The sequence below is a fragment of the Mobula birostris genome, chromosome 27 (genome assembly GCF_030028105.1).
Source record: "Mobula birostris isolate sMobBir1 chromosome 27, sMobBir1.hap1, whole genome shotgun sequence".
Lineage (NCBI taxonomy): Eukaryota > Metazoa > Chordata > Chondrichthyes > Myliobatiformes > Myliobatidae > Mobula > Mobula birostris.
The window spans coordinates 40,958,432-40,973,786 of NC_092396.1; positions in this window are offsets into that span (position 1 = coordinate 40,958,432).

The following is a 15,355-nucleotide window of genomic DNA, read 5'->3' on the forward strand; positions in this document are numbered from 1 at the left end:
CTCAAGGACACAACACATTGCCTCAGCTGAGGCTCAAACTAGCGACCTTCAGATCACTAGACCGACACCTTAACCACTTGGCTACGCACCACACACAATATTTTACAAATTACCTGAACCCAAGTTCAGGATGTCAGAAGAGCTTCATCAGGAAACAGAAAGGAGCCAGTGTAGAGCTGAAGCAGGTATTGGGAGCATTGTGTAGACCAAATATATTCTGCAGGTTGGGAGTGGAGCAAGCTTTTATAATTGTAGTGTGCCAATTTCATGCAAAAACCAGAGAGCATGTTTACACCTTATAAAGAGCAACATTATTTTGCAGTTGTGTTATTTGTGCAAGTTTACACTAATTCACAGCATTAAAATACATTTTTCTGCATCTTTCTCAGTGCAAGTATTTGCAACCAAAGTTGTGAAGTGAACACTATTCATTTTATAAATCACAAATAAACCCCATAGATGCTGGTAATCAGAACTAAAAACAGAAATATTGCAGAATCAGAGTCAGAATCAGGTTTATTATCACCAGCATGTAACGTGAAATTTGTTATCTTAGCAGCAGCAGTTCAATGCAATACATAATCCAGCAGAGGAAAAAAAATAAACACGTAAATCAACTACATGTATTGAATAGATTAAAAAAACATACAAAAACCAAAATACTGTGTATTTTAAAAAAACAAGGCAAGTCCAAAGATTCAATGTCCATTTAGGAATTGGATGACAGAGGGGAAGAAGCTGTTCCTGAATCACTGAGTATGCGTCTTCAGTCTTCTGTATGTCCTCTCTGATGGTAACAGTGAGAAAAGGGCATGCCCTGGGTGCTGGAAGTCCTTAATAATGGACTCTGCCTTTCTGAGACACTGCTCCCTGAAGATATCCTGGGTACTTTATAGGCTAGTACCCAAGATGGAGCTGACTAGATTTACAACCTTCTGCAGCTTCTTTCAGTCCTGTGCAGTAGCCCCTCCATACCAGACCGTGGTGCAGCCTGTCAGAATGCTCTCCACAGTACAACTATAGAAGTTTTTGATTGTATTTGTTGACATGCCAAATCTCTTCAAACTCCTAATAAACTATAGCATTTTATAAGCTTTTAATAAAGTATAGCTTGCTTTCTTTATAACTATATCGATATGTTGGGACCAGGTTAGATCCTCAGAGATCTTGACACCCAGGAACTTGAAGCTGCTCACTCTCCACTTCTGATCCCTCTACGAGGATTGGTATGTGTTCCTTCATCTTACCCTTCCTGAAGTCCACAATCAGCTCTTTTGTCTTACTAACATTGAGTGCCAGGTTATTGCTGCAACATCACTCCACTAGTTGGCATATCTCACTCCTGCACGCCCTCTCATCACCAGTTGAGGTTCTACCAACAATGGTTGTATCGTCAGCAAATTTGTAGATGGTATTTGAGCTATGCTTAGCCACACAGTCATTTGTATACAGAGAGTAGAGCAGTGGGCTAAGCACACTCCCCTGAGGTGCACCAGTGTTGATCGTCAGTGAAGAGGATATGTTATCATCAATCCACACAGACTGTAGTCTTCTGGTTAGGAAGTCAAGGATCCAATTGCAGATGGAGGTACAGAGGCCCAGGTTCTGCAACTTCTCAATCAGGATTTTGGGAAAGATAGTATTAAATGCTGAGCTATAGTCGATGAACAGCATCCTGATGTAGGCATTTGTGTTGTCCAGGTGGTCTCAAGCCATGTGGGGAGCCACTGAGATTGCATCTGCCGCTGATCTATTGTGGCAATAGGCAAACTGCAAAGGGTCCAGGTCCTTGCTGAGGCAGGGGTTCAGTCTGGTCATGACCAACCTCTCAAAGCATTTAATCACTACATAATACACATGACGACCACACCTGCAAGAAGGGCATCCAGCTGCAGCTTCTGACACTCCATATTACGGAGTTGGAGCTGGAAATGGATGAACTGAAAGCTGAGGGGTTGATAGATAGGACATATAGAGAGGTAGTTACACCCAAGCTGCAGGATACAGGGACTGGGAAGGGGTTAAACAGCCTATGCAGAATACCCCTGTGGTCAATCCCTCAACAACAGGAACAACTTGGATACTGTTGGTGGGAGTGGTCTAACAGAGGAAAGTCACAGCAGTCAGGTCTCTGGCACTGAGTCTGGCTCTGTGACTCAGAAGGGAAGTGGGGAGAACAGGTGAGCTGTGATGATAGGGGATTCGTTAGGGGAACAGAAAGCAAGTTCTATGGCCAAGAACTTGATGGTATGTTGCCTCCTGGGTGCCAGGGTCTGGGATATTTCAGATTGAGTCCTCAGCATTCCTAAGTGGGAGGGTGAGCAGCCAGAGGTTGTGGTCGATATAGGTACCAATGACATAGGAAGAGTGACGAGGTTCTGCAAAGTGAGTTCAGGGAGTTAGGTGCTTAAAGGTCAGGAACTTAAGGGTTGTGACCTTAGGATTGCTATCCATGCCACATGCTTGTGAGGCCAGAAATAAGAAGATCATGCAGCTTAACATGTAGCTAGGGAATCGGTGTAGGAGGGAGGGTTGATCATTGGTCTTTCTTCTAGGGAAGGTGGGACCTGAAAAGAAGAGATGGTTTGCACCCGAATTGAAGGAGGACTTATATTCTGGCAGGAAGGTTTGCTAGTGCTATGGGGGTGGGGGTGGGGGGGAGTGATGTTAAATTAGAGTTACAAGAGGATGCGAACCAGAGTGTCAGAACAGATAGTGGAGCAGTTGTGGAGACAGACATTGCTAAAGCCTTAGACAAAGTTAGGAATCAAAAGGTCATAATGGTGGGACTGATGTTCTGAGCTGTATATGCTTCAATGCAACTAATATTGTAGGAAAGACAGTTGAGATCACGGAATGGATCAACACGTGGAATTATGATATTGTAGTCATTCGTGAGACTTGGTTGCAGGAGGGGCAGGACTGGCAGCTCAGTATTCTGGGGTTCTGTTGTTTTAGATGCAATAGAGCAGGAGGGATTCAAGGAGGAGGGGTGAAGGTACTAGTCAGGAAAAATGTCACAGCAGTGCTCAGTCAGGACAGACTGGAGAACGCTCATAGTGAGGTGGTAATGGGTGGAATGGAGGAATAAGAAAGGCATGACCACATTAATGAGGCTATATAATAGACCACCCAACAGTCTGAGGGATTTAGAAGAACAGATTTGTAAGAGATTGCAGATTGCTGCAAGAAACATAAGGTTGTGATAGGTGATTTTAACTTTCCATGAATTGGGACTCTCATACTGTAAAAGGACTGGGAGGGATAGAACTTGTCAAATATGTTGAGGAAAGTTTCCTTAATCAGTATATTGAAGTCCCAATGAGAGAATGTGTGATGCTTGATCTGCTAATGGGGAATGAGACAGGGCAGGTGACAGAAATTGTGTAGGGGAACACTTTGCATCTAATGGTCATAATGCCAATAGTTTCAAAGTAAATATGGAAAAAGATAGGTGTGGACCACAGGTTAAGAGTCTAAATTGGAAGGCGGCCAATTTTGATGGTATCAAAAGGGATCTGGCAAATGTGGATTGGGGCAGGCTACGTTCTAGCAAATGTGTACTTGGAAAGTGGGAAGCCTTCAAAAGTGAAATTTTAAGAGTACAAAGCTTGCATGTGCCTGTCAGATTAAAAGGTAAAGATAACAGGTTTACAGAACCTTGGTTTTCAAGAGAGATTGAGGCCCTGGTTAAGAGAAAAAAAAGGAGGTCCACAGCAGATATAGGCAGGTAGGAATAAAGCATGGAGCAAAAATAGATGGGAGAGATCTTAAATGGAGTTTTTGCATCTGTATTTACTCAGGAAACAGAGAATCTACAGAAGTGAGGCAAAGCAGCATTGAGATCATGGACCCCATACTGACTACAGAGGAGGTGTTTGCTGTTGAGGCAAATTGGAGTAAATAAATCCACAGGGCCGGATAAGGTATTCTCTTGTACCCCGTGGGAAGCTAGTGTAGAAATTGCAGTGGCTGTAGCTGTCACAATGGGGGCATTGGGAACAGACCCAAATGCAAGACAGACACTGAAGTACTAGGAACAGGACTTGACTAGAGTAGGGACGTGACAGGATACAGTCAAGGAACAGGGACAATAATGCAGACTTGGGCTAGGACATGGACTAGACAGGGAACCTGTACAAGGAACTAAGAAATAGGAGCCTGGGCTAGGGAAAGCTGGACCAGGACTAGAAACCATGGACTAGGAGACAAGGCTTGGATTCTGCACCAGAGACTGGACAAGGACCCAGAATCTGGATCTTGCCTCAGGCCCGGACCCCAGAACCAGGCAAGGACACGACATGGCTTCAGGACAGGACGTGGCTGGGGTCTAGAGGCCTGAGCTTGGAGACAGGTTGGGGTCTTGGCTCTTGAGGCTTGCAGGCTAGGATCTTGGTCTTGAGGCTGCACAGGCTGATAACTCAGAGGCTGGAGCTCAGAGACAGACTGGAAACTGTACATCAACATGGAGCCAGGACTTATCCTTCAAAAAGCCAGGACTCATCTTTAACACAACACCAACATGAGACAGGACAGTACACAGACAGAGCCAGGACTTATAGTTAGACAAACCGGGACTCAACTTCATCTCCACACCAAGATGGGACAGGTCCCTCTGTCAGGTAACGGCAGAACAGCCAGATTTACCCAACAGAGGCAAAAACAAGACAAAACAAGACAGGACCCCTGCAGGGCAATGGCAGAAAGGCCTGACTTAACCCACAGAGGCAAGGACAAGACAAGACAAACACCAAAGGACAACCAACAGTTCCAACTCTGCATCGGGGTAGCTCCAAGTCTCAGTTCAGCCAGCAACCTCAGCTGGCTACAGAGGCAGCCGGATCCCTACCAAGCTCAGAGTGCCTGGCAGCCTCTCAGCTGGCCCAGGAAACAGCTGAATCCATACCTCAAAGATGGCTCTGACTACAAGCTGCAAGGTTCCATGAAGCAATGGTTCTCCAACACAGCCTAAAGATGGCAAGAGACTGCTCTAGCCTTCCACCAGCAGGTTGCTCCCAGAAGACCTTGACAAGACAAACCAGTAGCCCACACTCAACCCCAAGTCTACTTATATTCCAAGCTCCAAGATGGGAATCAGGTGCCTATGATTAACTCAACCAAACTAGGGACAGCTGGAAGACCTGGAGTCCTGAGTCCACGGACCGGACCATGAACCAGAATGCAGACTTCATGGACCGGACCATGACAGTAGCAGAGATATTTAAATCATCCTTAGTGACTGGTGAGATACCAGAGAATTGGAGGACAACTGATGTTGTTCTGCTGTTTAAAGAAGGCTCTAAAAATAAACCAGATGAGCCTGACATTAGTAGTGGGAAAGTTATTGGAAAGTATTCTAAGGGACTGGGTATATCAGTATTTGGATAGATGGAATGATTAGGGATAGTCGGCATGGCCTTGTGCATGCTCGATCATGTCTAAATAATCTTATAGAGTTTTTCGAGGAAGTTGCCAGGAAAACTGATGAAGGCAAGGTAGTGGATACTGTTTACATGGACTTTAGCAAGACATTTGACAAGGTCCTACATGGGGGGTTGGTCAAGAAGGTTCAGTCCATTGGCAGTCAAAATGAGGTAGTGAATTAGATTAGGCATTGTCTTTGTGGGAGAAGCCAGAGAGTGGTAGTAGAGGGTTGCCTCTCTGACTGGAGGCCTGAGATTAGAGGAGTGCCTCGGGTACCGGTACTGGGTTCGTTGCTGTTTGTCAGCTATATCAACGATTTGGATGATAATGTGAGTAACTGGATCGACAGATCTGTGGATGACTCCAAAATTGGGGGTGTAATGGACAGTGAGGAAGACTATCAGGGTTTGCAGTGGGATTTGGACCAGTTGGAAAAATGGGCTGAAAAATGGTACATGGAATTTATTACAGGTAAGTTTGAGGTGTTACACTGCAGTAGGACCAACCAAAATAGGTCTTACATGATGAATGGTAGGGCACTGAGGAATGTGATAGAACAAAGGGATCTGGGAATACAGGTCCATAATTCATTGAAAGTGGCATTACAGGTAGATAAGGTCGTAAAGAAAGCTTGTGGCACATTGGCGTTCAGAGTGCAGGAGATGGGATGTTATGTTGAAGTTGTATAATACGTTGCTGAGGGCTAATTTGGAGCATTGTGTGCAGTTTTGGTCACCTTCCAATAGGAAAGATGTAAACAGGGTGGAAAGAGTACAGAGAAAATTAAAAAAAATTTTGACAGGTTTGGAGAACCTGAGTAATAAGGAAAGATTGAATAGGTTAGGACTTTATTCCTCTGAATGTAAAATATTGAGAGGATATTTGATAGATGTATACAAAATGATGAGGGGTGGAGACAGGGAAAATGCAAGCAAGCTTTTTCCACTGACGGGTGGGAATACGACTAGAGGTTATGGGTTAAAGGTGAAAGGTGAAAAGTTTAAGGGGTTCATGAGAGGAAACTTCTTCACTCAGAGGTTTGTGAGAGTGTGGAACGCGTTTCCAGTGTAAGTGTGTATGCAAGCTTGATTTCAAAGTTTAAGAGAAGTTTGGGTAGGTAAATGAATGGGGTAGTGGTATGCAGGGCTCTGATTTGGGGGCAGGTCAATGGGAGTATGCAGTTTAAATGCTCAGCACACAGTAGCTGAGCCAAAGGGTCTGTTTCCGTGTTGTACTTTTCTATGACTCTATGACTATCTGGAAGCAACTGTGTCAAAGTCAAGGTCAATGAAAAATTTACTTGCAGGAACAACACAGGCACATAATATTAGAGACACAGCGTTCACAAGAAAAAGAAGCTGAACATAACTTATGTAAAATTATAGAAGAAACAATATGATTAGAGTTCTAAAAAGTCCATTGGTGTACAAGTGGTCATAGTGTTGCTATGCTGAGGTAGTGATTAGGGTTGGTTCAAGAACCAAGTGGTTGAAGGGAGTAACTGTTTTTGAACCTGATGGTGTGAGACGACAGGCTTTTGTATCTCCTACCCCATGGCAGCTATGAGAAGATGGCATGGCCTGGATGGTGGGGATTCTGACGATAGATGTTGCCTTGTTGAGGCAGTGCCTTCTGTAGATTCCACGGATGGTGAGGAGGGATGTGCCAGTGACGGATTGGGCTGAGTTCCCTTCTCAAGTTCTTGTGCATTTGAATTTCCATACCAGACCAAGATGCAACTAGTCAAGGTACTTTCAGCAGTACATCTGCAGAAGTTTCTTAGAGTGTTCAATGACAAGCCAGACATTGTTAACCTCCTAAGAAAGTAAAGATACTGGCACATCTTCCTTGTGAATGCATTTATGTGTTTGGTACAGGTCAACAGAAATGTTAATGTCCAGAAATTTAAACCTGTTGCCTCTCACCATCGCCAGTGCCGCAGTGTTGACTGGTGCATGTTCACAGCCCTTCCCCTTGCTGAAGGCTTCACTGACATTGAGCGAGCTGTTGTTGCTGTGGCATCACTCAGCCAGGTTGCTCCTGCATGTTGACCCATCACTGCCTGTGATTCACATACAGCAGCGGAAACAGAGACACAGAGTTGATTTTTCAGGTCGAAGATCTTTTGTCAGAATATCCAAAAGTTTACTTATAAAATATATAAAATTTATAAAATTTCCTGTTCACTTTGAACCCTGTTGTACCTGAAACGAATATTTGAAAATGTATTGAAACACCCAAAAAATGTTAGTGCTCTATATTACTTAAATATTAAAGCTGTGATTAATTCTCAATATTCTAATTGCACTATTAATCACAATTAATTGAATGACAGACTTAATGCTTATATAATTTCATATTTTTTTTATGGGAGGACTCCAGATTGTGCATTCCATTCATAATATCTGGTGCCAAAAGTGTGATGTTCAGGTACTTTTGGGAATGTGATGTCTGGAGGTGAAGAATTTGTGTCTGAGGTATGAGAGAGCAAGTTTTACTTACTGTGATTCAGAATCCATCTGAAGTGGTTGGACAAGCTGACAGCTGATTGAGTTCACACATCTTTTGTGACTATTACCACAGCAGGATTGGCCAGATAACTAGCTTGAGAAACTCAAACAGAACTGGTGGTCCGCTGGGAGAGCTTTATCGCTGTTTCAAGGGATTAGCTTTATAAAGCTAATAATACAGATTAGGAGGAATTTGATGTGCATGCAGTGCAAAATAATGTAGGAATTTTCTCCTTATGGAACAGATCATTTTTTCAGTCTCAGGTCAATTAGGAAATGTGTGTTTTATTATGTTAACGTCCTGCCTTTTCATTTCTCTGAGACCAGTAGGCTTTTCAGCCAATTGCTAATGGGAAACAGCAGTATGTCAATGAACTTCACGTTAAAACTCTGAAACCTTGCTGGATACAAATGTACGAACTATTTTAAAAGATTGTGTATTTGTTTCGTGTTTTATGTCAGGACTTCTTCAGCATTTATTTGTCGCTTTTAGGATCAGTGCACTACATGCTCTGGCCTTGACTACCACAGAACTCACCCTTTCCCATGTAGACATTGGTCTTTACGGTCCATAACTATGGCACTGCCCAAGGGTGAGGCATTTTGTTTGGGGAGAGACCAACCTACATCACTCTCTGGAACCTCCTGTCAAACTAAAGAATGGTTTATGGAAGTAGAGATTATGGAGAGGATGACAGGCACTCACCTTAAAGGCTATAACGCACACCAATGAATTCCATCAGTTCAGCTATTGTAGAACCTAGCTGATATGGGAGAACTCATTCCATCTGCTGCCGCTGGGATCCCCTTAGCATTCTCAACTCTGCCCTAAGTCTTTGCTGATCCTAATGGATAGGAGTTTAATTCAGCCATTCAATTGTACAGATGTCTTCAGGGTGTCTTTAGTAATGGTGACAGCAGGGATACCCTGGTCCCTTCCTTCAACTCACGTTGGGAGTGGGCTGACAGAGGCCTTTCACTCCTGAGCTGTGACCATCTTCTGAAAGTGATGACAATGCTCAGAAAGTGTATGTGTTGTGCCATGATCTTGCACCGCACTTTCTCAGTAGCTGTTACACTTTATTGTATTTTGTTATTTTTTACCTTGTTCTATCTCAATGAATTGTGTAATACTAAAAATCTGTATGAGCAGTATGTAAAACAAGCTTTTCGCTGTACCTTGTACATGTGACAATAATAAATCAATACCAGTACCAATCTCGCCCACAGGGGACCACTTTCTTGCATCAGGAGATGGCTTCTCAAGTGGACAATCTCCACACAAAGCAGGAATTGGCTCTACTCAATGGTACCAGAGATGGGGAGGCAATTAAGGAGCATACTGACCAGAATGTAGCCCTGCAGTCAGTTCAGGAATGACAGCAGGAAGCACAGAAGGTATTCAGTTGTGGAGCGAGAAGAAGTTCATATTTCATTCAAATCCCCATGTGTGTATGTGTGTTGCTCCCCATCCAACAGTACTGGGATCATTTAGAGGAGAATTGAGTTTTGAGGATACAGATATATAAGGGTAGGTAGAGCTGATGTTTTTCTTGGCTGGGGTACCAAGGATCAGCATAAGGAGTGGTCATTCATGGCTGAGGTGGTCCACTTACCAGGAGGCTCGTGTAGGTTCAGTCGCAGTTATTTAAAACAGAGACTGGTTGCGTTCTATAAATTAAAGGGAGTCAAGTGATATGGGGTTTGTGAGGTAAAGAAACAGTGATGACTTTGTTGAATGGTGGAGCTGTATTGCTACACTGGAGCTGCCCCAGTACTGTTTTGTCTGCCATTGTAACCAGTCTCTGTACTTGGACGTTCCCTGCAGTGAGCAGGAAGATGGAATGACAGAACTTGTTTAGCTGAAATGATATGTAAAATCTTGCAGACTGTCAAAATAAAGAAAAGGCAACATGATAAGTATGTGGGTGAGTGACATTTCTCAGACCCCTTGTGTGTCATATGGAAATTTTTAGCAGATTAAAATATCAGTTCAGACTGCTAAACTTAATATTACTCTGAATATAGTTTTGGTAATAAAATCTTTGTTAAAATAAGACATTCTATTTCTTACAAGTGAATGCTTACTGTGCGCTGCTTGCCTTGACTGCTGTTTCCCATCCATTATGTAGAAGAGTTTAAAATATATGCTATGTAATTAAATTGGCTGATTTTGATATTGTTATTGGTGTTTCATATTCGCAAGTTCAAGTCAGAGATATCATTTCAAGATGATATAGACAGATTACCATAGGAGGGAGAGACAGAAATAGCGACACATGATTGTTGACCTGAATTGGTGACTGCTTCTCCACAGACGCTGCCTGACCTCTTGACTGTCTGCAGCACCTGTGTTTTCATTCCTGTTGCAAAACTTTACCACTGGATCACGTTTAAGTATGTTTGTGTGAACTGATTCACTCTGAGAATGGTCAGTGTGAGGTAAGAGATCCTGTACAAGCAAATTTGAGAAGGTGCCATAAAACTGCAGAATTTATTACTTTAATATGTATATTCACATTCACTTTCTTTGCCAGAATGAATAGCCTAGACTTCACCCATACCTCCAATGACTTTCACCCTTGGGAAGAACAAATACATTGGGCACAAGGAAACACTGTCGTTGCAGGGCTTCGGTCAAGTCACGCATCATCCTGAATTGAATGTATATCAACCCATTTTCAGTGTTCCTGGGTTAACATCCTTGGACTCTCACTATGGGAATATATTCACCACAATAACCACAAAGCTTCACAGTGGTGGCTTATCACCATCTACTCAAGGGCAATGAGGGATGGTCGATAAATGCTGGCTTTGCCAATGATAAAATAATTGGTTAACAATTAAATTGCAAATGAACTGATATGTTTGAAAGGTGTGAAGTGTTTTTTTTTGTAAATCTTAAAACATGTGGATCCTATTTTTCTCAGGCAATGTTAAAAGTGTTAATATACATTTAAGACCGGTGTTTTTAGTTATGATGTCTGGTGTTGATTTGAAGCATCTGTTCCATATACCTAATTAACTTCCTGATACATGTGGAAACAATATAGACACAATCTCAAGAATTTATATTTGGAATTAACAATTTGTGGGAAGTGCTTGAGCATTTCCTGATGATTACTGAGGAATAAATAAAAGGTTTAGAGAGTTTGAATTATATTACATGCAACTTCATTTACCTTTCAAGTCTGCAAACTGGTCACTTCTCATTAAGTCAAAAGAAACATTTGTCCAAAGTGAAGTCCCGTGGAAACCAGCCCTGTGAAGGAAGGACTGCGGTCGGATATGTTCCATCAAGTCAGTGCTGACACTGTAGTAAGAGGTGCCAAATTTAGTTCAGCCCACAGATCCTAAGAGAGAAGTGGGGCATGATATCTGGCTATGCATTTGTCAATGAAATATGATCAATCTAAACATTGTGGAAACATAGTGATGGTTCTACTACCAGCTACAGACTAGCTGAGGTGGCAAAGGAGAGGCTGAGATGCACGAGGTATTCAGGACTGGCTTAGTCTTCAGGATATTGGGAGAAGACAGAAAGACTGAGAGACCCAAGGAGATCCTGTATTCTTGGTTTAATTAGGACAGAAAATAGATTCCTCAATGGGTGCGACATGATGTGATCAATGAAAGGGAAAGATTCAGATAGGGTATCCAAATCCAGTCCTTGTTCATGACTTTGGTTGCACTGCAAATGTCCCAGGAACTGTGATAAGAGCAGGATAGAGCTCACTAGTGGTGCCCCAGAAGCTCATATCGCTCCTTAAAGCTCACTTCAAGAGACACTTTGGGAAGTATGGATACAGACAGAGCCCTGTGAACCTTAAATCCAGATGCCGGGAGAGGTGGGAAAAAGAGAAGCAGCTGGGATTTAAAAATAAAATTATATTCGATAACTAAATTAGGAAGGATTTAGCTCTGTGGCCCTGAGAATGGCATTGACATTGTTGTCATCACAGTGCTAGATCCATGCTTAAGAATGGAGGATATCAAGTGTAGACCATTTAATCTCTCACACTTACCCTGTCATTTAATAAGATCCTAGAGACACAGAACATAGAAATGGGCCCTTCAGATCCATGCTGATTAAGATTCCTATCTAAGCTAATCTCATTTTTCTATGTTTGATCCATATCCCTCTACCTTTCCCATCCATGTACCTGTACTGTACTCTTTAAATGTTGCTAATGTTTCCATTTCATCCACTTCCTATACTGACCACCTTCTGGGTGAAAAAGTTACCCCTCAGCTTCATATTCAATCTCTCACTCTCACCTTGAACCTATGACCTCTGGTTCTTGATTTCTCTAACCATGAGAAAAGATTGAACATTGTCTGATCAATCATGATGCTGCCAATTCCCTGCATGAGTCCATTATCCTTCAATTCAATTAATATTCCAAAATATTGTCATATCTCTTTGGATCAAGAATTCCAAAGGTTCATTACCTACAGGTACGTGTGAAGAAATTTCAGAGGCTGGAAATAAACCAGGTTATCAGCAGAAAATCAATACAAAGGGAACTACTAGAAGTAAACATCAATAACCCTTTACCTTTGCCAACCAAACACCAAAAACATCAAACAGAAGCATAGCGGGATCAATAAAGTATGACTATGACTATAGGTCAATATTAACATCTAAAACAACATGTACAACTTTTGCTTTGGAGGCCACAATTTGTCACAGACAGGAGCCACATTCAATCACTGAAATGCCTGGTCACAATATCGTACATTCACACGAGATCTTCAAAGAGGCAATCATCTCATTTGTAAATTAGCCTAATAAAGGGAAACAATTTTAGGTTCTTGGGAAAGAAAGGTTCAAATTGATGCAACCCCACCCAGATCTGGCCAGTACTTTGAAGTTAAGAAACTTATTTCTGCTGTTAGTTTGGGTGCAAAATATTCTTTGATTTTGGGTCTAATGCTGGATGGCCTGATTCCATTCCAGTGTGGTGTCACGATTAACAGTCTACGAAGGGGCTGGAGACATGCCAAGAGAATGATTGAGGCTCTTAATAAGCAATGTAATTAGGTGGATAAAACTTCAGTAAATAACCTTGCCAACAGTAAACAGATGAATAAGAATAAACTAGCTCATGTTGGGGATTTCAAGCACCACTTAAAGCGACAGTTGATGTTTGTGTTGACTTCTTGTCTCACAGTCTGAAAAACTAAAGAAGGGCTCGAGGAAGCAGGGAACATAAGAATTGGATAGCTGCCACTCCCCTTGAAGGAATGTAGTCCACACTACAGGATTCCAGCAGTTCAATTATTGCAGGGAATGACTGGTCTGGGACAGCATTGCTAACTTAAGAGGAAATCAGAAGGACATTGGGAAAATGTCTGGGCCAGCATGTGAAGATTGAAGCAATACTAATTCAACATACCTTTCACAAGCTCTCTGAGGATCTTCAAAGGAACAAAGTCAATACCCTTACCCCAAGAGATGTTGAAGGGTTGGACACGGGAATATTATAGACAATAGGTGCAGGAGTAGGCCATTTGGCCCTTTGAGCCAGCACCGCCATTCACTGTGATCATGGCTGATCATCCACAACCAGTACCCTGTTCCTGCCTTCTCCCCATATCCCTTGACTCTGCTATCTTTAAGAGCTCTACCTAACTCTTTCTTGAAAGAATCCAGAGAATTGGCCTCCACTGCCTTCTGAGGCAGAGCATTCCACAGATCCACAACCCTCTGTGTGAAAAAGTTTTTCCTCAACTCTGTTCTAAATGGTCTACCCCTTATTCTTAAACTGTGGCCTCTGGTTCTGGACTCCCCTGACATCAGGGTTTCCAGCCTCTAGCGCGTCCAATCCCTTAATATTGTTTTGGGGTTTCCAGCTTCTAGAGGAGGAATGAGGAGAGGAGCTAAAGGATGCCAAGCAGAACAGACCAGTTGATGAGGAGGGCACCATGTACAAGAACTCAATCAGGCATATTACAGTACAGGCTCTACCCTAATGAATATGAAATATGAAAGGTCTGCTTTTAATGGCTTATCTTAGATAACAAGATTCATTGAGAATGCAAAGACTGGCCTACAATCCTTTCATACAATTTCCCTTCAAGATCAGAAAGAAAAGGTCCATTCTATCCAGCACCAATGGTCACTGCCACTCTCTCGGTGTCTTTCACTGGTACCCATAGAACTCCTGACTGTTGTAATCATTCCTTTTGTGCCTCTGTGCTTCTGTCCTGTGCCCTCTGCCCTTACGCTGATTCCCCGTGTCACTCTGTTGGTGCTTCTCTTTCCTGTGCTATCTTCTCCTCTCATGCTCTCTGCTGCACCCCTCAGTCTGGCTACTGCCTACCTTCAATCTTTGAATTATGAATAAAACAATTTTTGGCAACATCCAGCCAACCTTCATATCCTTTAGGTTAACATCCCCAATGACAGCCCTTCGCTCATTGCATTTTCTAAGGGGAGTGCTTTGCCAGCCCCAGTGAGTGGAACATTACCAACTTTGACTTTGTATTCCCATCTTTGGACCCTACTCAACAATCTGTCTCCCTCTGAGACAGGAACTCCATCAGGGTAAAGCTTCAGGTAGCGGACAAGGTGGGAAAACCTCTGCAAAGCTGTCTTAAACTACAGGGATAAGTGAATGAATCATATCAACGTTTTATTTTCTTGCTTCTGTTCTGCTCATTGACTTCATTTACAAACAGGCAATCAGAAAATGAATTTTATAGTGAAGAACAATTTGAGAAAGTTGTATTAGTTATCAGCTTATTTAATTTTGTGTGTGCTCTTTGAGCCATTGCCTCACTGCTTCAAAGACCAGGGTTCAGTCCTGTCCTCCCTTGCTGTCTGTGTGGAGTTTGCATGCTTTCCCTGAGACTGCTTGGGTTACTTCCAAGTACTCAGGTTTCTTCCCACATCCTAAATACAGTTTGGTTGTTAGGCTGAGCTCCTCTAGCATTTTGTGTGTCACAACTTGCTGAGTCCCTCTAGAATTTTGTGTAATTTCCAACCTAATGGTATGAACTTCAATTTTTCCAACATTTGGTAACTTCTCCCTCCTCTCTATTTTCTGTTTTTCCATTCCTCATTCTGGTACACTCTCACCCCTTTTCTTTTCCTCACCTGTCCATCGCCTCTCTCTGGTTCCCCTCCTCTATTATTCAATTCCTTCTTCTTTAGCCTTTTGCTCCTTCCACCTTTCCTATCCCATCTTGTTACACCATCCACCCTTCCCCACCTTCCCCCTCACCTGTTCTCACTCATCATCTAGCAGCTCGAAACAGTGACTGTTTATTCCCCCCCCCCCATACATGCTGCCTGAATTGCTGAGTTCTTCTTGGCATTTTAAGTGGTGTTTGGTAAGTTAACTGCTAACAATAAATTTCCCCACATGTGTAGATGAGTTGTAGAATTTGAGGACAATAGATGAAAACGTTGAGAG